Source organism: Eulemur rufifrons, chromosome 29, assembly GCF_041146395.1.
Source record: "Eulemur rufifrons isolate Redbay chromosome 29, OSU_ERuf_1, whole genome shotgun sequence".
NCBI classification, from domain to species: Eukaryota; Metazoa; Chordata; class Mammalia; order Primates; family Lemuridae; genus Eulemur; species Eulemur rufifrons.
The window spans coordinates 45,339,855-45,365,017 of NC_091011.1; positions in this window are offsets into that span (position 1 = coordinate 45,339,855).

The window sequence follows — 25,163 nt, forward strand, 5'->3', positions numbered from 1 at the left end:
GAGAATCCATTCAGGGCATCGTGCCTAGCTTCTGGTGATGTGCTGGGACTCTGAGGCATTCCTTGGCTTGCAGAAGCATCACCTCAAGCTCTGCCTTCATCTTTGCATGCTGTTCGCCTGTGTGTCTCTGTGCCCAGACTTTCCCTATTTATAAGGACATCACTCATATTTGATTACGGGTTCACTCTATCCTGGTATGACCTCATCTTACATAATGACATCTGCAACAATCCTATGTCCAAATAAGGTCACAGTCTGAGGCCTAGGATTTCACCATATGAATTTGGGGGGGGGGGGGGACATAATTCAACACACAACAGTTACAAATAGCAAAAACTTTTACATAAGTGAAAAAATAGAATTCATTGAAAAGATATAAGATGGTTTTGAAAGATCTCAGTGATTGGAACTGCTTGAGAGTTTCTTCCAGTCTCTGTAGCTGAGAAGAGTAGATTCTATTTCTTCTACCACTGAACAACTCAACAAGTTCAATTAGCTATGCTTTGATCACATGCCTCTTTGGCTGCAAGGCATGATGGTATGGTGCTGGGAGAAGTTTTGGCAGGAGGAATCTTTTTGGTTTCCATAGTGGGAGGGCAGGCACTTGGATTTATTGTTCTGTAAAATCGACATGCAAGGGGGGATGAAGATAATTACTCAAAAGAGATCTGGGAATATTAGAGAGGAGAAGTGGATGGTAGGTAGCCAAAAAGAAAAAAATTCTCCACTTCTTGTGTTTTTTAAAGAGGAAGTACGCTCAAAAGGAATGGTTTCTAGTGTGAATCTCATATCCTGCAATAACAAATTCTGGAGATATAGGCAGATATATTAATAAGTTTGGGCTTTGGGAAGCCATTTGATCATACTATATAGTGATCATTTCTCTGTTTGATGATGGTCCTTTAAAATAGGTACTGTCAACTTCAGAAGGGCTCAGTATATGTATATTTGTCGGATAAAGATTTCCTGGAAGTATCAGGGGAGAGGCAGGCATTGGGCTCTTCCAATTCTTTAGATGTTTGCTTTTCATACCAATCCTCAGGCCTAGAGGGGCCTTTGTGTACTTGCACATAGGAAGCAGAACCAATTCTAGGTCAAAGATAATCTGAATGCCCTCTAACCCCAACCACACAAGGTTTTTCTCTACCGTGCTGGCTCACTCATCTGCCACCTGCTATCCAAAACTGAAGGCTCTAGCTCATCTTAAGGTAGCAGCTCAGTCCAGTGGATAGGATATGGACTTTAGAATCACTTGGTTCTGTGGCAAGTATCTGTGAGATGGACCAAGTCAAGTAACACACTCCTTCTGAACCTCAGGATTCTCTAGTGTGAAATGGTGTTAGTATCTCACAGATGGTAATACTCTCACAGGGTTTGTGTGAGATTAAGCACAGACATACATGCCAAGTGCAACTCAAGCAACTCTAGAATGTACAATTCTGTGGTGACAAGTGAAGTCACATTAGCATTTATAATCAGACCTTACTGTCCAGCTACCTCCTTCTTCAAAATTGCTGTATATTATACTTCCCTTTTTCTCCTCCAAAAATTCACGCAAGTATTGCTATAATAAAATTCCCAGGGAGACCTCTTATGTGCTCAAAACAGCCCTGCCACCGTCTTCTGCATGGACCACCTTGCTTTTGTCATCTGTCTGCTTCACAGGGAAGACATCTCCTCCTCTGCCACTTTTACTCTTGTTGGCTGTGAAGACAGCGCTTCAGTCTGATCCGTGGGTCCTTTGGACTGCTTGAGTCTGGCTAAAAGTATTAAATATCCTAAAGGGGATGTTAGACTTGGAGAGTGAAATAAAAGGAGTGAATTACAGTCTCTGCTATCACGATGCTGACCATGTGATAAACACTTGCGAGTGTTTGAAAGATCGCTGGAGCAGCACTATCAGCACCTGTCACTTTCCAAAATGTGTTGGCAAGATTGGAACATCTTATCGGATTAACTCAAGGATCAGTAAGTTCGAAAATTTACTTAGAAGATTAAATAATCTTTTATTATGACTGCTCTTTACTTTTCTATGTAAATCTTCTCTAATAAAATTCCTACTGCAGCCAGTGAAAGGAGAAAGCAAGATTATAGTTTGGAGAGTTCTGCAAATGTGTTCGCATTGGAAACTCACTTTATACTTGAAACCCAAACTCTGAAAATAAATGTGGCGGATGATTTCCTGAGGCTGTTGACTTTGCCCAGACTGGAAAGTTGCACTCCCTCCTTGTCTGTGCTGTCCCCAACAGGTGCCCGATGTGCCCACGTTTGCCTTCCTGAGTCCTTGCTGTCCCACTGCCCCGCCCTCTCAGCTTCTGTGGGCTACTCTCCCTTGCGTTCCTCCACACTGCTTTACAGTTTCCTCCCTTCCTTCCTCTCCTCCTTCTTTGTCTGAGTATCTATCACTTTTTTTTCTGATAATCTTTGTTAGGAGGTGATAATTGCTCCAGGATAACACTTGTGGCCTTCTGGAAGCTCTACCCCTTCTTTTCCATTTTTATTTTTAAAATCCAACCCCCAGTTTCCCAAGCCTCACTCATTTACCTACCAACTTCACAATTTTATCATGTCTTAGTAACCCTAGTAGTATATTTTTCTTTGAACCAACTTGCATTTTAAACTTCATGCATATTTCAGCCTTATCCTAAGCAATAATATCTGTGGAACAACAGCTTTGACCTGTAAGTTATATAATTTCAAATGCACATTAAAATAATATATTGCTATTAAAAATTCTTTGTAAATTATCTTATATAGTACCAGTAGCATCCTCACCAGTCTATATCAGTGCTATTCAATAAAACTTTGTGTGACAATGGAAATGTTCCATATCTGCACTGTCCAATATGGTAGCCACTAACTGCATGTGGATTTTTTTTTTTTTTTTGATCTGTTTTTTGAGACAGGGTCTTGCTCTGTTGCCCTGGCATCATCATAGCTCACTGCAACCTCAAACTCCTGAGCTTAAGTGAGCCTCCTGCCTTAGCCTCCTGAGTAGCTGGGACTACAGGTGTGCACCACCACACCCAGCTAATTTTTTCTATTTTTAGTAGAGACAGGGTCTCTCACTTCTTCAGGCTGGTCTTGAACTCCTGACCTCAAGTGATCCTCCTGCCTCAGCCTCCCAGAGTGCTAGGATTATAGACATGAGCCACTGTACCCTGCCTGTATGTGAGTATTGACCACTTGAACTGTGGCTAGTGCAACTGAGAAACTTAATTTTAAATTTTATTTAATGTAATCAATTTAATTTAAATAGCCACACATAGCTCATGGCTACTATATTGGGAAATGAGGGTCTATATTGTGAGGCAGTTGGACTAAATTACCCAGGTTTTTTCCAGCTCTAAAATTAACAAATGGAAGCTTTAGGGTTCCCACAAGTAGAAATATCTGGGTAGACAGAAGAGCAGGGTTCCAGGACTAAAAATTTTGAGCAGGAGGGACTTTTTCAATATGGCTAGCTAATAGCACAGTACTTGGTACCAAAAAAAAAAAAAAAAATTCCCAAGGGGTAGTAGCTTTAATCAACCCTCAAGTCATATCACCAAGATGGTGGCACTGGTGACAGAAAAATAAGATTTAAGTGACCTTAATTACTTAAAGTTGGAGTTTTTGTATCACCTTATCTATCAGTCTGCCACAATATTTAATCCAGGTTCATTGTGTGCAGAGCAGTTTATTGGAATGGGGTATAGAACCCAGAAGTGTCACCCCTGGTATGTGGTCAGGGCCCTGCTGGTCCACAGATTTTATGAAAGTTATAGTTTATAGAGTTAGAAAACTTTCAAGCACAGATCTTTCTCCAAGTTACTTTCAACTTGAACAAACACAAGAGTACTTGTAGAGAGAAATTCTCCTCCAAAGTACACTCTTCTGGTGATTACCAGCAGGTCCACTGGCAGCAGCTAGATTGAGTGTCTGAATCAGCCCGGCTGATTACTTTAATCACTTTAATCATAGAATCTACCCTCCCTGGAATGGCCTCAATGTGGAGAGTGGCAGAACAGTCACTCTAAGCTGAAGACTCATTGTTAAAACATATTCTGATGCATTTAATGAAGAGCTTGTGATTTGTATTAGGGACAAGATAATTTCAAGGCTTTTGTCAATCCTTTGCCAGTTCTTTTATTACCAATGAAGAGTTTTCCAAGAATGTCTTCCTTAAAACACATGGCACATCCTTGAAAGGTGCTACTGACATCTTCAGGGGACTATCTTTTCATTGACTGCTCATTAACTGTTTAAAGCAGTACAGGGGGACTTTTCCTTCTGTCTGTCTTCATGCTGAAGGCCCATCAATCCACACATATTTGGGAATGGGGGATGGAGCTCCCATTTATCAGCTCCCCAGATAAGAAGCAGCACCCCAAATATTCTTCATCATACCTGCTTCTAAGTGGGCTCACCTTATAGGCATTCACTTTACTGGGATCAGACTACCTGAGTATTCAAAGTATTCTGCCAAGTTTATTGTTTGTATTATTTTTTAAATGCTACATCAGTATATAAGGAACAACAAAACAAACTTGCACACTCACACCAGTAACCGTATCACTGGAATTTTTATATCTTCTCATGAGATTATAGGTTTGAGCTTGTGAGACTAAGCCATCAGAGACTGTTTATTTTCTCCTAGCATTGCCTTTTGGTAAAAGTCACCATGAAAATAATGGTGACAGGATTCTGCTGTGTTGCCCAAACAACTAGATTTTTCACAGGCGGGGCTCAGATTCAATGATTGTACTAAATGACCTCTTTACTGAAAAAAACAACACTTTACTCTCAACTGATAACTAGTTACTAATATTCAGACAAATTTTTAAAGAATAATACATTTCAGTTCCACCAGCAGTGTAAGAGTGTTCCTGTCTCTCAACATCCTTGCCAGTATTTGTTCTTTGGGATTTTTTGATACAAACCATTCTCACTGGAGTTAGGTGATATCTCATGGTGGTTTTGATTTGCATTTCCCTAATGATTAGAGACATTGAGCATTTTTTTAAATATATTTCCTGGCCATTTTTCTGTCTTCTTTTGAAAAGTTTCTGTTCATGTCCTTTGCCCATTTATTGATGGGATTGTTTGATTTTTTTTCTTGTGGATTCTTTTTGAGTTCTAGATAGATTCTTGTTATCAGCCCTTTATTGGATGTGTAGAGGGCAAATATTTTCTCCCATTCTGTAGGTTGTCTATTCACTCTAATGATAGTTTCCTTGGCTGTGCAAAAGCTTTTTAATTTGATCAGGTCCCATTTATTTATTTTTGTAGCTGCCGTGATTGTTTTGGGGGTCTTCTTCATAAATTCTTTGCCTAGGCCAATGTCTGAAAGAGTTTTCCCTACATTTTCTTCTAAGATTCTTAAGGTTTCATGCCTTAGGTTTAAGTCTGTTATCCATCTAGAACTGATTTTTCTAAGAGGTGAGAGGTGGGGATCCAGTTTCAATCTTCCGCATGTAGCTATCCAGTTTTCCCAGCACCATTTATTGAAAAGGTATTCTTTTTCCCCAGTGAATTGCAAATTAGTGCAACCTCTGTGGAGAAGAATTTGGAGATACCTCAAAGAGCTACAAGTGGAACTACCATTTGATCCAGCAATACCACGATTAGGCATCTATCTGAAGGAATAAAAGTCATTCTATAATAAAGACATCTGCACTCAAATGTTTATGGCAGCACAATTCACTATTGCAAGGATGTGGAAACAACCCAAGTGCCTGTCAATCCATGAGTCGATTAATAAAATATGGTGTACGTATACAATGGAATACTACTCAATTATAAGAAATGATGGTGATCCAGTACCTCGTATATTTTCCTGGATAGAGCTTGAGCCTATCCTCCGAAGTGAGGAAGAATAGGCTCCACATGTACTCGCCATCAAACTGGCACTGACTGATCAACCCCAAGGTGCTCAGACAGTGGTAATATTCTTTGGGGGTGGGGTATTGGGGGTGGGTAAATTCACAACTAATGGACGCGGTGAGCGTTGTAGGGAGGGAAAGGGCGCATCTCAAATCATGGTTGGGATGTGGCAAAGTCATAACATGTAACCAAAATGTTTGCACCCCCATAGTTTCCTGAAATAATAAAAAAAAAACCTCACATGTACCCATACAACTGTTATGTACACATAAAAATTAAAAATTTTAAAAATTAAAAAACTTTGTTTTACCATTTCTCTTGGCTATAAAATTTTTCCATTATAAATATAAAATATTTATAATAAAATATAAATTTTGTATTTGCATAAGAAAGAATAATGCATTTCAGTTATAGCTAGGCCTAGTTTAGTATACTTATGAGAAAAATTAATTGCCTATAATGATTAAGAACATTAATCTTGGGTTCAGGAAGACCTGGGTTTGAATTCTGGTGCTCTGCTTCCTCCTTCTGTGACCTAGCTGGGCAGATTTCTACACCGTTACATTTATCCAGTTTCCTTGTCTATAAAATGGTGAGAATAATATATAATTCATAAAATTTCCCATGAGAATTAAATTAAGAAATACATGTAAAATGATTGGGAAAGTCTGTAGCACAAGGTAAAATCCAAGTAAATGATAATTAATTGGGAGTGGTACCATTATACTTTTAAACCAATCCTTGAGAATCTGCATTTCCAAAATTGGTTTTAATTTTTAAATTTTAGAGCTTTTAGTTTTCAGAACATTCTAGAATACGTTTAGAAAAAAATAATTATAGTGAGCACTCAGGCAGTGCTATTTGGCTGTCCCTCTTCTGTGCACTTCACATATCTTACTCATCACCACAACTTGCTGACGTAAGTCCTATGATTATTTCTATTTTACAGAGGGGAAAACTGAGGCAGAGAGAGGATAAATAACTTGCTCAAGACAATCATAACAGAACCAGGATATTAACCTAGTAGTGAGGCTCCAGAATTAGTGCTCTGACTCACTAAGCTATATTGCCTTTTAGAATCAGAAACAGAGGTTGATTTATATTTATAATTAATATAATTACATTTTAATTATAAACAACATATGTTAATTGAAGAAAATAAAAAGTATATATAAACAAATAATTAACGAAATCTTCAGTATGCCTTTGATACAGAAAACCATAGCATAATTTGTTCCTCCCAATCCCTTTGGATGAATATTCCTATTCAGAAGACTCTGCATTTAATTTAAGACTCAGGATTTCAACCTTTCTAGTATAACTTACAGTTTTCTGCATATGAGGGAATTTCTTTTTTCTTTCCAAATCTCTGACTCTTATAAAGTAGGTAAAACCTCAATTTATTTGTAAAAATCATTCTGAAAAGAAATCTAGCCTCTAGTGTCAGAGAGATGAAGGGAGAGTGAAGAGTATGAGAAAATAATGGTTGTTTATTTGAAAATCAAAATTTTAGGCTGATTAAAATGGATTGAGGAATCTGCCAGTGACTTGGCTCTGTGATGAAACGGGTCTTAAGAAAGACTCATCTGGTCTTATGCAGACACCAGAGTAATGAGTTCTAGGCACTGGAAAAAGTGAATTTTGGGGGAAATAGCATGCCATTGGAATATTCAAAAATTTAGGGATTTCCAAAGTATATATTCACAAAGAAACAGCTCCTGTGGGTAGACATATTTTAAAACACACAATTAGGCTCATAACTATACATACACATATATTTTAAATTTTATTTATTTAAATAATATTATACTATATTCCCCCATTTCATTAAATCTTCTACAAGATCATTTAAACAATTTTCCTCATGGAGAATAGATTGTTTCTGTTTTTTGTTATTACACATAATTCTGTAATAATTATCCTTGTGCATGTATCATTTCATATCATTTATTGTCCTGCATAGCGTCCTAGTAGTTGAACTACTCAATTGAAAGCTCTAAATTTCAGGGCATATTACCAAATAACTTTTCACAAAAGTTACAGCCATTTATGTATTTACTAGGTGTGAAATAGAATGCGTATCACCGTATCTTTGACAGTGTTAATATTATAATTAAATAATTGGATTTTATTTTTTAATTTGCAAATTATTATGAGATTGAACAGGCCATTGGTAGTTTTCTTCTGATCAATATGTGCTCCTGTCTATATTTCAATGAGACACAATAATTCTTAGTAATTTGTATCAGCTCTTTCTATATTAAGGATATCTCTATTCATTTTAAAAATATTCTTCTGAGTTTGTCATTTGCATGTTAACTATGTTTATGACTTTTAATATGTTTTAAAATCAAGATATGTAGTGTCTTATTCAAAAATATAATCAAATATTACATTTGCTTTAGTAAGGAATCATAGTAAAGGACAAGCCATCTATCTTCTATGCTAGCATTACCAGGTTATTAGCGTCAAGGTGCTGAAGGAAAAGGACATGGAATTCTTGTAAGTGGTTAGAAGTTATTGTGATAAATTCGCATGTTATGCAAAAGACTTAAACAGTTTTCTCCCTTTCACCATTCTTGATACTATCTATTGTTTCTTCCTCCTTCGAGTATATTATATTTACTGCCTTAAAAATCTTTTCTAAATTTTGTCTGTATTGGATTGTAATACTGAAACTTCTATATCCTGCCTTCTCTATCATTTCTTTTCTTTTGTACTGTTTGCTTTTTCTACCTATAGGTTTTCTTTGTCTTCTTTTCAGAACAACACTTTCAATGAAAGAAGAAAATAGTGTAAAAAAAAAAAAACTTCATTTTTTTTTTCCCATTGCATTTGAAATTCAAATGAACTATCCTAAGGGCTCTCCATTGTGGGACAGGATGGGGCTATTGTTAGCATAGGGCAGGTTGCTTTGTACATGAATCTTGCATAAATAATTCCCCATGTGCTTAGGGAAGAAGAACTTTTGACAAGGGGAGCTCTGTAGAGACTGCTTATTATTTGGTTTCTGTTTGAAAATTAGGTAAGGGTCCTGACCAAAAAAAGACACCACATTGAAAAACAAAATCACTCAAGTTCAGCAAGACAATATTTGGATTAGCTGAAGGGGAAGAATGATAGTCTTGACAAAAAGGATCTATGAACAGTCAGACAAGCCCCGAGTCTTTCCAGAACGTGCCAGAAGGTTATAGATGTTGATGACAGTTGTTACCATCTTTTTCTACTTTCATCCAACCTCCAAATCTCAAACCGAAATGTATATTTTTTCCATCCAGCCCTCTGCTCAGCCACTAGTGGCACACTGAGGCAAGAGGAAACTGGGTGTCAAGGTCTTTAGTGGAAAAGTTCAAATGACACTAGACCATCCCCTTGTTTTATGCGCAACTCCACGTGCTTCCTTCAGCTTTTCCTTCAAATTCCTTCAACTTGTTTCCAGGAAGTTCCCAGAGACACATTCGAATGGCTCTTCCATGGGGAAAATTGGTCTGGTTAAAATAATCCTGCAGATTAAATCTCATTCCTTCAAGACATTTTGTTTCCCATTTGTTCAAAGTTTGTAACATGTTCCCTGTTGGTTTACTTGGTGTACAACTGCACAAACCTGGCAGCATCTGTATGGCGTAATATTCATTTCCTCTCCAGATGTTTATCTCCCACAGTCCTTCGCTACTGGGATGAGGCCAAAGAGACGTGGAAGTTCAATTTAAAAAAAGTACTTCAGTAACTGTGTGTGTAGGGCCTCATTCTCCTGCTCAGCCTCTGCTCCCCACCTCCATGTGGTTGCTTTGTATAGTTTTTCCAGCACTTCTGCAGTTTCCTCTTCTCTGATTACATTCATTAAATCAAGCCAGTGGTTGGCAGGAACACTCTTTAACCGGGTTTTACTAGTTTTCCAGGCAACCTCACTCAGTGGGCATTCACCACCGATAGCCTGATATGCTGGTGCCATTAGAAACCGAAATAGAGAGGAAAGTAGTTTAAAATCAACTCATTAAAAAGTCACTTCTTCCATGAACCTATCCCACGACACTGCCAGCTACAGGGCTGCCCCCGAACACATCCCAAACCCGCCGGATCATAGCTATCATTTGGTGCGTTCTCCTTAAAAAACACATTGTTATACCCCCTCCCCTGGACAGCACTATTTCAAGCGAGTTTGAAGTGGGGCCTCTAGGGATTTATATTTTATTCAAAAACCCAAACATATCAAACATATATTAATCTTTTAACACCATCCCAACTTGGGTCTTATGATCTGGCAAACTTACGAAACTATCTTAATTATTGCTTCCCGTCTTCCGCCTCAAAGATCTGATGATTTAATTACATCTTCAATCTTCTGGTTGAAGTGTACCTCGCGGAGAGATATCAAAGCAACAAGAAGGGCAGTTTGATTTTTAAAAAGATGGTCATAGGGACTGGAGTGTGAAAAGATAATTAAGGAGAGAGACAGCAGAAGTGCTTCACTGAAGAAAAAGGGACAGAGTGGGCGTGAGTGGGGAGATGAAGCACTCGAGCTGTCCAGGCAGTGCGATAATGACCTCCTTACCAGTGTCCCCGCCCCAGCCTCTGCAGCCCCAAATCCTTCACAGCTGTCAAAAATCCTCTTCCTCGGGCCTCTCTTTGATTGCATTATTTCCCCTCTCATAGTCTTGTGCCAATGCCCAATTACCTCTCAAGCCAAATTAGCACTGTAATCACAGGCATCAAAGCCCTTCACCCTCTGGGTTCCTGTCACTAATGGCCGGCCTCATCCCAGCTCCTGCTCTCTGCTCGGCCCGAGCTCCCCGAGCTCCTGTGCCAGCCCTCGGGTGAGATTTGTCAGCTTGCTCCTAGCCCAGCACCGCTCTGCCTCGAGCAACACCCTCTTCCTTTCCAAAGTTGTGTGCTTTGCTTTTTTAAAAAAAAGACTGTTCAAAAGTAACCTTTTCAGTGTTAGAGTTTCTCTTTTCTTGTTTACTGATCGGCCTTAAAGTTCCCCACAGCTTGAGTAAATTTCAAACAGGCTTCCAACTGACTCTAGGCCCCTGGCCTTCCTTTTCTTAGAGCATTTAGTTCAGAAAAGTTATAATGATAAATGCTTTCGCTGCCCCTTTGAAATGTGTGTAAACTTTCTCCCGGCCCCTAGCCAGTTTCACAACCCTTTTTGCCTGTCTCAAGGATCTGGGAATCATGTCTTTGAAATGTAAATATCGAAGGAGACAGCACCCCAATCTCCCAGTCTCTGTGGTTGGGTAGGAGTCTAACTTAGACGCACACCAATTAGCAGACACAGATGGCTTAATCACAGAGAAAAGCATTTTCAGACTCAGGAATAACCCAATGTGCTTGACACATCCCATTGATCAGCCTCCCCGCCAATGTCCTCCAGTACTTTTCCGCTAGCTCACAGCAGGGCTTAACAACCTCCCCGCCTTTTGTTTCAGTAGAGTTGAATTTGGTCTCTCTCTATTGCAACAGCTGAATAAAGTCTTCCTTGCCTGTTTAACTTTGCCCAGAGTAATTTTTGTTTGACATTACTTGACACCCTAGAGATCTAACTGGATATACAAACAATATACAACCAATGCATTTCAGAAAAAAAATAACAAAGATATGTATGTATTTTATTGTATATCTTAAGTGTAAGACTCTTGACGTTGGCGACTATCTCAGTACTAAACCTTCTCAGCAGGAATTCTTGTTAAACCAAAGAGAGGTTAATACATGATTGAGCTGTCATTCCATAAAAATGATGGAAGTTTTCAAAACTTCCAAAGACATATTAGAACACTTTTCCAGGAGAGGAAAAAAAAAAAAAAGCTGCTGCCTTTTTTAATGCGGCATTTTCTTCCAGATTTATACATTGCTGTAATTTAAAAGGTAGAATAATTTGCCCCGTATGTGTTTTGGTAAAGAGCTGCTGCCTAATTAAATGGAATCCCAGGTCCAGGTTCCAATCAATGGAACCCTGGTCTTGTTAGCAGAAAATATTAAACAGAAACAACAAAAACAAAACTTAAAAAAAAGATGGAAAACAAAAAATAAAATAAAACAAAAATATACAGGCAGATTTTATATGTAACATATACATGTAAATCATAATTGGACTATATTGTTTTTATTGATTTGTCAAGAGAAAAACAAATGCCACACAGTTTCTTCAAATAAAATTTGGGGATTATTAGATTGAATGTAGAAAAATGTCTGCTAACAGAAGTATGTATGTGTTTGTAAGACTGTCTTTGTAAGCTTGTGTCAAGTTTAAAAATGTTTCCTTTTGTACCTTTTATCAATATGGTGTTTCTGTTAAGTGTGTGAGAAAGGAAGCTCAATTGTTAGATAATTTAAATAATAACAGATTTGTAAGAATAAGATTTATAGCATTTCTTTTCTGATATTCAAGTCCACCTGGACCATCCTTGTTTCCTTCCTAGCCAGAGCAAAGGTACTCATTTATTATTGCGTTGTGAATGGGGACTCACTTGTTTGTGGGAGACAGAGGTTTTTCTTGGCAATGCTGAACTGCTTTGGGAATCACAACTACTCTCAGCAGGCAGCAGCTGGAAGAAACTGTGTTTGCTAAGGACTTCAAAGGGATCCCTGCCCTCCCTTTCCTGGGAATGTAAAGACTCAAACTCTGCAAAAAGTACAATGAATTAATTTGCTTTTAACCTGAGAGCCTGTTTTTTTTTTTTTAATTATTATTTTTATTTTAACATTTTTGGACACAGCACTCCTGGGTTTGCCCTAAGTATTATTTCAGATTCTAGGTACTAAACTGCAACAAGAAGATTGTCACTTGAGTGAAAGAGAAACGTGGGATATTGATATGGTATCAGTTAATTTTCAGAATTTTGCTAAATCTTCAGGTTTCTTAAAGAAAAAATACTGTAGATTTTTAAAAAGCTGTTGACACTTAACATTTATTTGCATATAGATAGATGTGAGATTATACATTTGAAAACCACTGACACTAGGAAGTGCAGATGGCAAATGTGGACCAATCTGCTAAATCTCTTGCATCAAGTCAAGATTATATAATTTTCTGTTATTATGTAAAACAGTCCCTTACAATTTTCAGATACTGTTCTATGGCCAAGTTTATTAGACCTTTTTAAAAAACAAATGACTTCCAATTAAAACTGCGCCTGTTCTTTCCATTTCCCATCTAGAAATGCAGACAGAAAATGTTGAAAAAAAAGAAACTTTAGACAAATTAACTTTAACAGTTTAATTGAGCAAGAAAAAGGAATACAGAAAAAAAAAAAACCTATTTGCGAATTGGGCAGCCCTCAGGATCAGAACAGATTCAGAGAGACTCCAGGGCTGCGACATAGTTGGATGGAGATTTATGGACAGGAAAAGGAAAGTGACTGTACAGAAATCAGAACTGAGGTATAGAAACATCTGGATCAGTTACGGCTCTGCGTTTGCTTTACTTGAACACAGTTTGAACGATTGGCTGCCTGTGAGTGATTCAAGTATGGTTGCTGGGATTGGCTGAGACTCAGCTATTGTTACAGAAGCATACTCTTTAAGTTCGCTCTTTCATTTGCCTACCCTCTAAGGTAGGTTGTGGTTCTGGGTTCATATGTAAGAACGCGTAGACCTACTATTCAATCCAGCAATCCCACTACTGGATATTTACCCAAAAGGAAAAAAGTCATTATATCAAAAAGACCCGAATATTTATTGCAGCACAATTCACAATTGCAAAGATGTGGAATCAACCTAAGTGCCTATCAGTTGATGAGTAGATAAAGAAAATGTGGTATACACACACACACACACGCACACACACGCACACACACACAGTGGAGTACTACTCAGCTATAAAAAGTAATGAAATAATGTCATTTGCATCAACTTAGATGGAACTGGACATTATCCTAAGGGAAGTAACTCAGGAATGGGAAAATAAACACCACATGTACTCTCTAATAAGTTGGAACTAACCAATGGACACACAAGTGCACAGAGAGAAGTAAAAGTCATTGGAAATCAGGCAGGGGGGGACGAGTGGAGGAGCAAAAACCCATCTAACAGGTACAATGAACAGTATTCCGTGTTGGGCACATTTATAGTCCTGACTCACACCATGTAACAAAAACATTTGTACCCCCTTAATATTTTGACATTAAAAATAAGTAATAATGGGTGACCTCAGCCTATAAACCCATTTGCCATGGGGGGTTTTATAAATGTTTCCATGAACAAGGATATAAAATATATGTTCAGCCTAATAACAGTTTCTGGAATTCTGATGCATCCTTTAAATTCAGTCCTACTCAATTTCACCTTGTTTTCTCCTAAGACACTCTTTCTCATCATTCTTTATGTTAAATTCACCCTTTGTTGTTTAGTAGTTTGATCATGATATGCTTGGGAATGATTTTCTTTGTATTTAAACTCTTTGGGGATTGTTGATTTTCCTGAAGCTGACATGCTTCTCAAATCTGAGAAAATTTTTGCACTATTTATTTAAATATTTTCTGTACCATTCTCTCTGTCCTCTCCTTCTGAGACTACTTGATGTGTCCCACAAATCACAGTTGATATGTTAATTCTTTCAACCTTTTTTATGTGTGCTACAGTTTTAGATAATTTTTATTGACCTCTCGTGAAGTTCATTGACCTTTTTTGTTGATGTGTATAATCTGCTATTGAACACTTCCAATAAGTTTTGTACATTTCAATTCTAGAATTTCCTCATTTTTCCCTGAGACCCTGCATCTGCATTTTTATTATGTTCATCCTTCAAGTCCTTAATGTGTTTAAGGACTTAAAGGAAGCTCTTTTAAAGTCTTTGTTATTTCTAACATCTGGACCATTTTTAGGTCTTTTTCTATTGACTGCTGAAAACTCTTGATCATGGGTTACATTTTCTGCCTCTTCACATGTCTAATAATTTTTATTGTATGGCAGCCACTGTAGATTTTACATAGTATGGAGTCAGGATAATGTTGTCTTCCTTTAGAGATAGTTGAGTTTTGTTGTGATGGATAGTCAAATTATTGGTATATCTTCTTAATACTTCCAGGCTTTGTTGTTTATGCTTTGTAAGGGTGAGTCTATTTCTGTTCTGCCCTTAGTGTCCTAGGATATGACTTTTTCTGTAGGGCATGGACTTTCTGCAATGCCAAGTGAATGCCTCAAATGCTCAGTGAGGTCTATTTACTCTTGCTGGGCCCAGACTCTATTATTTCCGAAAACTGACTGGCCTCCAATAGTTTTATCCAGCTTTTGGCCCCACTGCAGCCATTTTCTGCTTTGCATCTTGGTATTTCTCACTGTACAAGATATCCCAATCCTCAGCCATCAACCTAAGCAGAAACCCATGCAAATTTCTGCTCTTTCTGTCCTCTGTGCAGCTTCTTCCTCTCCAATATCTTGCCTTGCAAATTACAGCCAACTCATCATCAATGAACTCCTATTTTTGTCTACTTAGCTCTTCAGCAGTGGAGACCAGTGCTCTCCTGCTGGGCTCTAGTATTCTTTGCTGAAGCCAGGAAACTGCCTCCAAGGAGAAAGGCCCAAGATCATCTCCTTTACTGACTGTTATCTTATATCTGATAAAAGTAGATAGTTTTATAGTTGTTTATGTGTGAAGGTAAGTCCAAAAAACAAATTAGTCAGGGCCCAAAGCAGTTATCTCCTTGTTATATTTGGATGTTATTGCTTCAATATGAAAACTTTGGGAGTCTGGAGCCTGACCTTAGAGTTTGACTGTGTAGTTTATAGTAAAGCCGTCCTTTCTTCCTTCCTTTCTTTCTTTCCTCCCTCCCTCCCTCTTTCTTTCTCACTCTATTTCTTTCTTTCTTCCCTCTTTCTTTCTTTCTTTTTCTTTCTCTCTCTCCCTCTCACCTTCTCTTCCTCTCTCTCTTCCCTATTCTTCTTTCTTTCTTTCTTTTCTTTTCTTTTTTGAGACAGAGTCTCTCTTTGTTTCCTAGGCCACAGTGCAGTGACATCATCATAGCTCACTGCAACCTCAAACTCCTGGGCTGAAGCAATCTTCCTGCCTCAGCCTTCCATGTAGCTGGGACTACATGCACACGCCACTAGTCTGGCTAATTGAAAATATTTTTTTATACAGACTGGTTCTCACTATGTTGCTCAGGCTGGTCTTGAATTCCTGGGCTCAAGTGATCCTCTTCCTTGGCCTCTCAAAGTTCTGGAATTATGGGCATGAACCACTGCATCCCACCAAGAATCATCTTTGTAGTTGGGAATGAGAAAAAGTGAAGAAACAGATGTGAGAGTGTTTAACAAAAACTTAATTCATTTTGCTTATGGTCACTCTCTTTTTTCTATAAAAAATTCCCTCTTCTTCATGGTATTCGGATGGGTCCTCTGCTGATCTCTCTTCTCTCTACCATACTGGCATTAGAATATTATTTCACATACCTTGTTTGGACTAATTTTCTGCTTTGTCCTTGACATCTTTGACTTTTACTATTTTGGATTTGATCTCCAACCAGGTTATCCCAATTTTTTTTTTTTTTTTTTTTTGCATAATTAGGAGTAAACTATCCTTCAGGCCACAATAATATTGCCCTGGGGGGTGATTCTACACTCTCCATCCCTGAGTCACCCTCCCAGAGTCTTTGTGAGTGTCAATGCTCTTCCTTAGCCATATTTGCCTTTAAGGTTGGACCCCCTAACATGATACTGTCCAATTTCTGAAACGCTGAAACGCAGCTAAACTTGTTATGTCACATGCATTTTCTGGGGCAGTCTGTGTGGCTGAGTCAGTTTTTCTTTCCACTGTCTCTTCTCCCTGTCCTCTATGCTAAATAGAGTGTTATTTGGATTCCTTCAGGTCATGACTTGCTTACTTTCTTCTATATCCCTTATTGCTTTGCACTGTTGACCCAAATTACTTCAAATTAGAAGATTGTGTAAGGTTGTTAGGTTAGCACATATAATCACATTCACATAAAACAATTTTATGGATGTGTGTAGAATTTGGGAGAAGTATGGTACTAGGGCAATCTCTAATTTCCAAAACTATTAGCACATGTTATATTAATGGTTTCTCACCATGGGCTATATCATATTTAAGACAATCTGATGATGTTGCCAAGTTGTTAGCACTCTAGTTCTAACTCTATTTTAGTTCTAACTCTAGTTCTAACTCTACATATTTCTTTTGCATTTAGGAAAGTATGCCAGAATAGATATGATTGATGTGACATTATTATAAGAATGTCTTTAAACTAATTGCTATTTATATAAAGTTAGTAATTTATAAAATTAATTGTTTTATTATATAACAAATTACTCATTTTATAAATAATGACAGGCTAAGCTACCCTGACAAGTTTGAGGACTAGTCCTACAAAGAATCTCTATAGCAGCTCATACTGGGAGCATGTATGGACCTTGCAATCTATGATTCCTACTTCTTATCTCCTTTCTGAAAGTTACTGCAGCTTGCAACTGGTCCATGGAAGAAGGGCCAGTTGGGAAGGTGGGAAGAAGATCATGTCTTGTGTACTTTTGTCTACAGTAGTGCCTGTCAAAATCTATCGTGTACTAGAATAACCTTAAAGGGCTTCTCAAAACACAGATTACTGGGCCCCACTTTGAGTTTCTGATTCAGTAGGTATGAATGAGACCTGAGAACTTGCATTTCTATCAAATTCCCAGACAATGTTTTTGTTGAGAACCCACATCCTAAGATATTTCAGAATCTTTTAAACCTGAAAATCCCCTAGATCTGATTCTCCTTTTAGATACTTCTGAGACATATTTCTAGTGACTCAGCTTCTGTTTACCTTCTGTGGCATTGCCAAAGTCACTTAATGCTTCTGTGTTTCTATATCACTGTCTGCAAGATGAAATATGTCATCTAAGGCTTAATGATGCTTAGGCTCACATGAATAGTGCTATGGCTTTGCAAGTATTTATTTTAAAGTATTATTTTTCAGACCTGGAAAATTCCCCAGAGAAGTTATGGTTAAGGCTCCATATAGAAATTAAAATCACTCTTTGACTTCAAAATCATTCATGTTTGAGCATTGGCTTATTTAGGAAAAAAAAGTCAGCTTTTTTATTATCTCAGTCTCTGTGAAGTTATAGTTAAAAGTAATTTTTAAAGTTAAACTGTCACTAAATCCTAATGCCTATTGGTGCATTAGGTCAAACTTTGCAACATTTGAGAAACTTTTAAATGGTAAGTTAGGGAGCTTTTAAATAATTTTAAAAGCTTATAGGTATAAAAATTAAATATATACAAAGGTATATTATTAATTATTGTAATACAGTTTATTTCATATGAACAAAACATTGATTTGATAACAATGTCATTATATTGAAATAGTCTTTGGGTCAGAGTCTCATGATTCATTTGTTCTATTTTATCTCCAAGGTCCCAGCCTTGACAAATGTTTACCCTTGTATTCTGTATCCTTAGAGTAATAGCTCACTTCAGATTCATCTTTCTTATTTGATATTGGTGATAATGCAGCACTATCCTTTGTAAAATTGTTTGAAGCCTTAATAAGATTATGCAGTGGAAATGTTTTGGGGCAATATGGGTCACTAGGTAGTTGAAATCTCACCCATTAAAATATATTTAGATCTTGCAATAATTACACAAACAGAATTTTCAATGGATTGCTGCTCTTCTTAGAGTATAAGGGAAATATCTATGGAAAATCAAAACAAAATGACAATTAAAAAATAAAACAAAAAGAGCAATGAGCTAAATCTAAAACAGGGGGAAAAAAACCCAGAGGTAAAACTTAGAGTTATTCAGTCAAAAGCCTCTATCAGTTTTGAGAGTGGAGAATAATAAGTCTTGGGTTAGCAGCAAGGTGGAAGAGATAAATCTGAGATTCTCATATTAATTTAAGACCCTCAAAGTGGGATAAAGTGTTCTAGCTTAGTATAATAGTATCTTCTAGCTCTCATTCCTATCTCTGGAGATAAGTATGTCCATTTTAGAAACTTAGGAATCCTATAGAGTAAATTCAACACAATTAGTTCACACTAAAAATGTCCAAGAAAACTAGACACTATGAGTGAAAGCTGGAAGGACAGCAAACAAAAGATATATGCCCCTGAGGACTTCAAATATTAAAATTTGCAAATGTGGAATATAAATAACAATGTAAAAAATTTTAAAGGTAAATGTGGAATAAAATATTGAGCAAGAAACAAGAATATATTGAAATGGCCAGGCATATATGAAACATAATCCAAATAGACCCTCTAAATACAAAAACATAAATATCAAAATTAAAAACATGATAGATATGTTAACCACAGAGTAAATGCCATGAAGAGAGAATGACTGAATTAAAATACAGATCAAACAAGCTCCCCAAAAAGCAGTAGAGAAAAAGGAGAAGATGAAAAATTTGAAAGAAATTTTAAGAGTCATGGAAGATAGAATGAAAAGAACTAATATGCATTTCTTTGAGGAACTATCTAAAGCATAATGGCCAAAAGATTTTTCTGACTCGATGAAGTACAGAGGTATACCAATATGGGAATCAAAATATGTTTCAGGCAGAATAAAAAAATAAATACATATTGTGCAAATTTTTAGCAAATTTTAAAACATTAGTGACAAAAAAAAAGATCTTGATAACAGCCAAAGAGAGAGAATACATATTGCCCATAAAAGAGTAACAGATAGACTAACAGCAGACTTTTCAACCTCAATAATAGATACCAAATGACAGTAGAATAATATTTTCAATATGCTAGGGAAAACATGTATTCTTCAAAATTAGATTTTAAGAATAAGAGTGAAATGATGTTATTTAATATAAAGAAAAGTGAACAGAATTTACCATTAAAAGATCTTCACTTATAAAGGCTATCGTTTAGACAAAAAAAAAAAAAAAGATGAAAAGTCTGAGTTGCAAGAAAAAATAACAAGCAAAGAAAGCAAAGCTATTTAAAGAAATCTAGACAAAAATAGACTGTATAAAATACTAATTTTAATAACACCTAATTTGGGAGTTAAAAATACATAACTAATCTCCTAGAAACAGAAGCATGTATGTTGGGGAAGAGTGATTGAAATTAAATTATTATGGAGTTCTGGAATTATGTTAGGAAAAAAGATTGACTTTAGACTTTGTCTAATAAGCATAATAAAATTTTAAGGGCATGTATCAAAAAATAGAACAAACAACTTTTAAAGAAATATTAATAGAAGGAGGAATTGCAATGAGAAAAAACAAACCAACAGAGTATTCAATTATTTCACCTTTCATAAAGGAAAAGAAAATAATAGAGGAAAAAATAAGAAGCACAAAAGACAAAATAGTAGAAACAAATACAAGTATATTAGTAAGAATGTATCCTTTAGCTATTGCTACAAAATTACTTAGTAACAAACAATCCCACAACTCAGTGGATTCATACAATAACCACCCACGCTCATGAATCCTTAGGTTTACTAAAGATTGGTGATCTAGGCTGGACTGATTTAAAGTGGTTTGGATCCGCTTCACATGTCTTTCATCCCCTGCCTACGACCAGCCAGCTAACCTAGGGATATTTTACCTATGGCTACAGCAGAGACACATACAAGCATAATTCAGTTCTATGCCATGTTACATCTGCTAAAATCCTATTTTTTCTAAAGGAAGTCACTCCTGAGGTTGATGGAATGGGTAAATATTCTCCTTCCATGATGTGAGGATAAAGATATAAATATTTATAAACAGCTATCTGATACAAAGAGCAATAAATGTAATTAAAGTTACCAGTTATCTGTATTATAAATAAATATAAATGAAAAAAAATTCCCCAATTACAGCAATTTAACTATAACTGCTAAAAGTTAATGATAGAGATTGTCAGATTGCATTGAAGAGAAATGTAGAAACCAGGAGAGACTGATGATAAAAGAATGGAAAAAAGATAACCAGGAACATACTAAATGAAATAAAATAAGAAGCTGTGAATGTTTATCTTCAGGTATAGACCAGGGGGTAGTGGCTGGTAGGAGACAACAAGTGACTCCTGGGGAGTTAGTAATATTCTACTGCTTGATTTGGTATATTTAAAAATAGAAAAAGCAAGCAAGAAAGTTAGCTGTGGAAGCTGTATTAAAATTGAATAAAATAAAACTTAACACACGAAGCACTTTTTAAGGATACAGTAGATCTGGGTTAAATGGTGAGAAGTGGACTTTGCCAGAAAAATAATACTAAACTTGTATGGATCTAGCTATGTAGCACCAAGATACATAAAGCAAAACATGATAGAACTACAAGAGAAATTCACTATGAGAGAAATTCACAAATTCCCCCTATCTTTGGTTATTCTTAGAACAATCAGAAGAAACAATGTAATATGGAGAATTTGAATAATTAAATTAATGGATAAAATTCATGGTCACCATCCATTTGGAATCTTCTGATGTGCAGTCAGACACATTATCCACTGCCCATTATCCATTGCTCATGCCCAGTTGCCATCCATTTGGAAAATAACAAATATCTAGGGCTGAGTAATAACAACATTAACATGTAGTAAAAAAAGAATGCTGAATATTTTGAAGGTAATATTTTTATATATTTCCTTTAATGCTTTTTTTAAATTAAAAAAGTTTTTTGTGTGTGTTTAATATTTTGTAGAGATGAGGCCTCTCAATATTGTCCAGGCTGATCTCAAACTCCTGACCTCAAGTGACCTAATCTCTACAAAAAAATACAAAAATTAGCCAAGCATGGTGGCACACACCTGTAATCCTAGCATTCTAGGAGGCCAAGGTGGGAGGATTGCTTGGGCCCAAGAGTTGGAGATTTCAGTGGGCTATGATGATGCCACTGTACCTTAACAGGGGTGACAGAGGGAGATTCTGTCTCAAAAAAAAAAAAAAAAAAGAAAAAAAAAAACAACGAAAGAAAGAAAGAAATGGAGATGCAGATCAGTAATTAAAAATCTCCCCATAATGAAAATAGCAAACTCAATTTTACCAATGAATTCTTTCAATTTTTAAGGAAAACAGATCATTTTAACCTTATACAAACTCTACCAGGTAATGGACAAAGAGGAAACTCTCCACAACACAATATTAACAAACCAAATCTAGCAGTATATAAAAATAATAATACATCATGGTCAAGTTTGGTTTATCCCAGAAATGTCAAAGTATTTTAACATCATACAATCAATTAATGTTTCACCACATTTGCAGATTATAGGAGAAATACCATTTGATCATCTCACTGAAAGCAGAAAGTCATTCAGTATACTTGAACATACATTCATGATAACAACTGTTTCCAACCTATCAATATAAGTATTTATCAAAACCTTACAGCAAACATCATTCTTAATAACGAATTTTGCAAATATTTCTTTTAAAATTAGGAACAAGACAAGAATTCCTACCATCTGTCTTCCTTTTCAACATTACACTGGAGTTTCATAAGGAACAGAAATAAATATAAATTTTAGAAAGGAAGAGACAAAACAGTTATCTACAAATAATAGTGTATGTATAGAAAATCCAAAAAATAAAGAGATAGTTTGAATTAATAAGAAAAAATTAGGAAAGTGACTAGATCAAATACAAAAATCAGTTGCATTTTTAAACACCAGCAATAAATAGAAAAAGAAACCTTTTAAAAAGATCCCACCACTTTCAATATAAACAAAAATTATAAAGTATTCAGGAATAAGTATAACAAAATATGAGAGATGCTAGTATGGAGAAAATTACAAAATTTTATTGAAAGACATTTAAAAAAATAAATGCAGAGAGATCCCCCATATTCAGGGTTAGGAAGAATCAATATTGCCAAGATATCAATTTTCTCTAAATTCAGTGAGAGTTTCAGAGCAAATCCAATCAAACTCCCAAAAGGGACATTTGTGGAACCTGACTAGTTTATGATAATATTTGAATAGAAGATCAAGGGGTCAAGAAGACAGGATACTCCCGATGAATAAGAATATGGTTGAGTGAAGTGCCCTACCAGCTACCAGACCTACAGTTAAGGAAAGCTAATTAAGATAGTGTGGTATTATGTGAGGGTAAAAATTGATCACTGCAACAGCAAGCCCAGAAATAGACCCTTTCGTATATAGAAATAAGATAATCACTGAGATGGAGTCAAGTTTTACAGTGATAATTATTTATCCATAGAAGAAAAAAGAGAAGAAATTAGGATTCACTTTTATATTATACACAAAAAAGTATTTCTGGATAAACTAAATATATCAGAAAAGGTAAAACTTTGCAAATAGAAAAAATTTAAAAGAATACCTTTATGATTTGAGGGTAGAAAAGTTTCTTAAATAAAATTCAAACAGGATTAACCAAATGAGAAAAGTTTGATAAATTCAACAGCAGATCTAAGCTCTTTAACTGCAATTCCAAAATCCATTAAGCCATGAAATGTGAAAGTTTATTTTCATATGCAACTTCATTTGGTGGCAAAAACAGACATGAGGTTATTCATGGTGTTTCTTTATACCAGATGTGAATATTAACCCATTTTGCCCTGGGATATATTAATGAATTTGACTACACAATTCTCTCCATTGGGAGTGTTCATAATATATAGGATATAAACTATACAATCTTTCTGATATTAAAAAGAAAAATCTGAATCTGAAACACATCTAGTCCTAAGGTTTCCAACGAGGGACTGTGTACCTGAATGAATATTGACATTAAGAATGAAAAACACACAGGCACTGTTATGCATATGGTAATTAGCTTGATTTAGCCATTCCACAATGTATGCATATTTCAAGACATTGTATACAACAAATGTATACAACTTTATTTGCCAATTAAAAATAAAAAAGAACGAGAAAAGCATAATTCAGGCCAGTGGGTGGTGATGGGTTGGGAAGAGAAAGGATACTAGAAGACTGCACAGGCACTTTGATATTCAAGCAAATGTATCAGGGGGTCATGATTTCATTTTGCTTCATGCCTTCCATTATGTTCCACTCAATACATGGATTGAGTGTGTTATCTATTAAATAATACATTCAAAAAAACCAGATTGAGAATGTTTTAATTCTTCTCTATTCTTTTCCATTTTTTAATGATCATTCTTCTCACCAAATTGATGTCATGGCTCACTATTGTCATAAGCTGCTTCTAAAAAAAGGTTTGAAAACCTTTGTCCATGTGCACTAGGAGCGCTGAACAAGACTACCAGCTGTCCTCATTCCCAAATGTTAGAGTGGTTGATGCTTAATGGATAGGTTGTCTTCACGTTACAAACGACGAATTGACGTTACCAGAAATGAAAACTTTCTTTCTCGTCACCCCGAAGGTTTTTCTTTTATTTTTTTCTCTTTTCAGATGTGGACTAATTATCCCATAGATAACCTCACCTCTTTCAAAGCAGGGGCCTGGCTATTACGCCTCTTGTGCTGTGAATTTAATGCCATTGTGAAGAATAAGCGCTGCTAACCACAAAACAGCATTGAGCGAGAGAAGCAGAAAAGCCGTCAAGGCGGTTAATGAGATCGAGTTTGACAACCTTGATTCCCGCATCAGGCCCTCTTCCACACGGTTCGGGCACTTAGGCTGTGAGCGGAGGTGTTTAAACAGACAGCATCTGCCTCAGCAGCCGGCCCTCCTGCCGCCTCTCAGTAGGGAGGGCATTCATCTCCCTCGCATCTCTTGTGCATTAATTTAGCAAAACAGCCTTCCTGCTGGGCAAGCCAAAGTAATAGGAACACACAAGAGATGAGCCTTCAAAATGAGACTCTGGAGCCATTGGAGCAACTCTAGGTCTCCCTCATTGGGACGCTTTGGGGCACATACACTCAAGATGTGTAGACACCTCTTTGGAATTTGGGATTTTTGCCCAAATCACCAAGGATTACACTTATCTGAGGAATCTCCAACTCCTTGACAGAAAGGCAGAGGGGAATTTCCACCGGACAGGCCCTCAGGGCGTCGGAGATTCCACAAGATGGGGATATTCTCAAAGGAAAGTAGAATAGCCCTCCTAAAGGGTAATTGATATGCCTTTGGCTCCCAGCAACTATTATGTTTTTCCTTTTCTGCAAACGAACAGGAGATTATGCCGCAGATGATCTTGAGCTCACTTACAGACTTACTGTAGAAAATAAAGCATGGTTAAGATTAAATCTAACCCTTTGTCCAGTTTTTCTTCAAAAGGGTCAAAATATTTTTCACAATTTGCAATAATCTGTTTCATTAAAAACAATTTATAGTTAAACACTTTGTGTTTCTTTAAAAAATTAATTCAATAAACTGGTGAAAATTAAATAGAAATGAACACTAGATATTATGAAAGGACAACTAAAATTTCTTTTAATCTATTAATCATAAACTAATAAATTCTCTA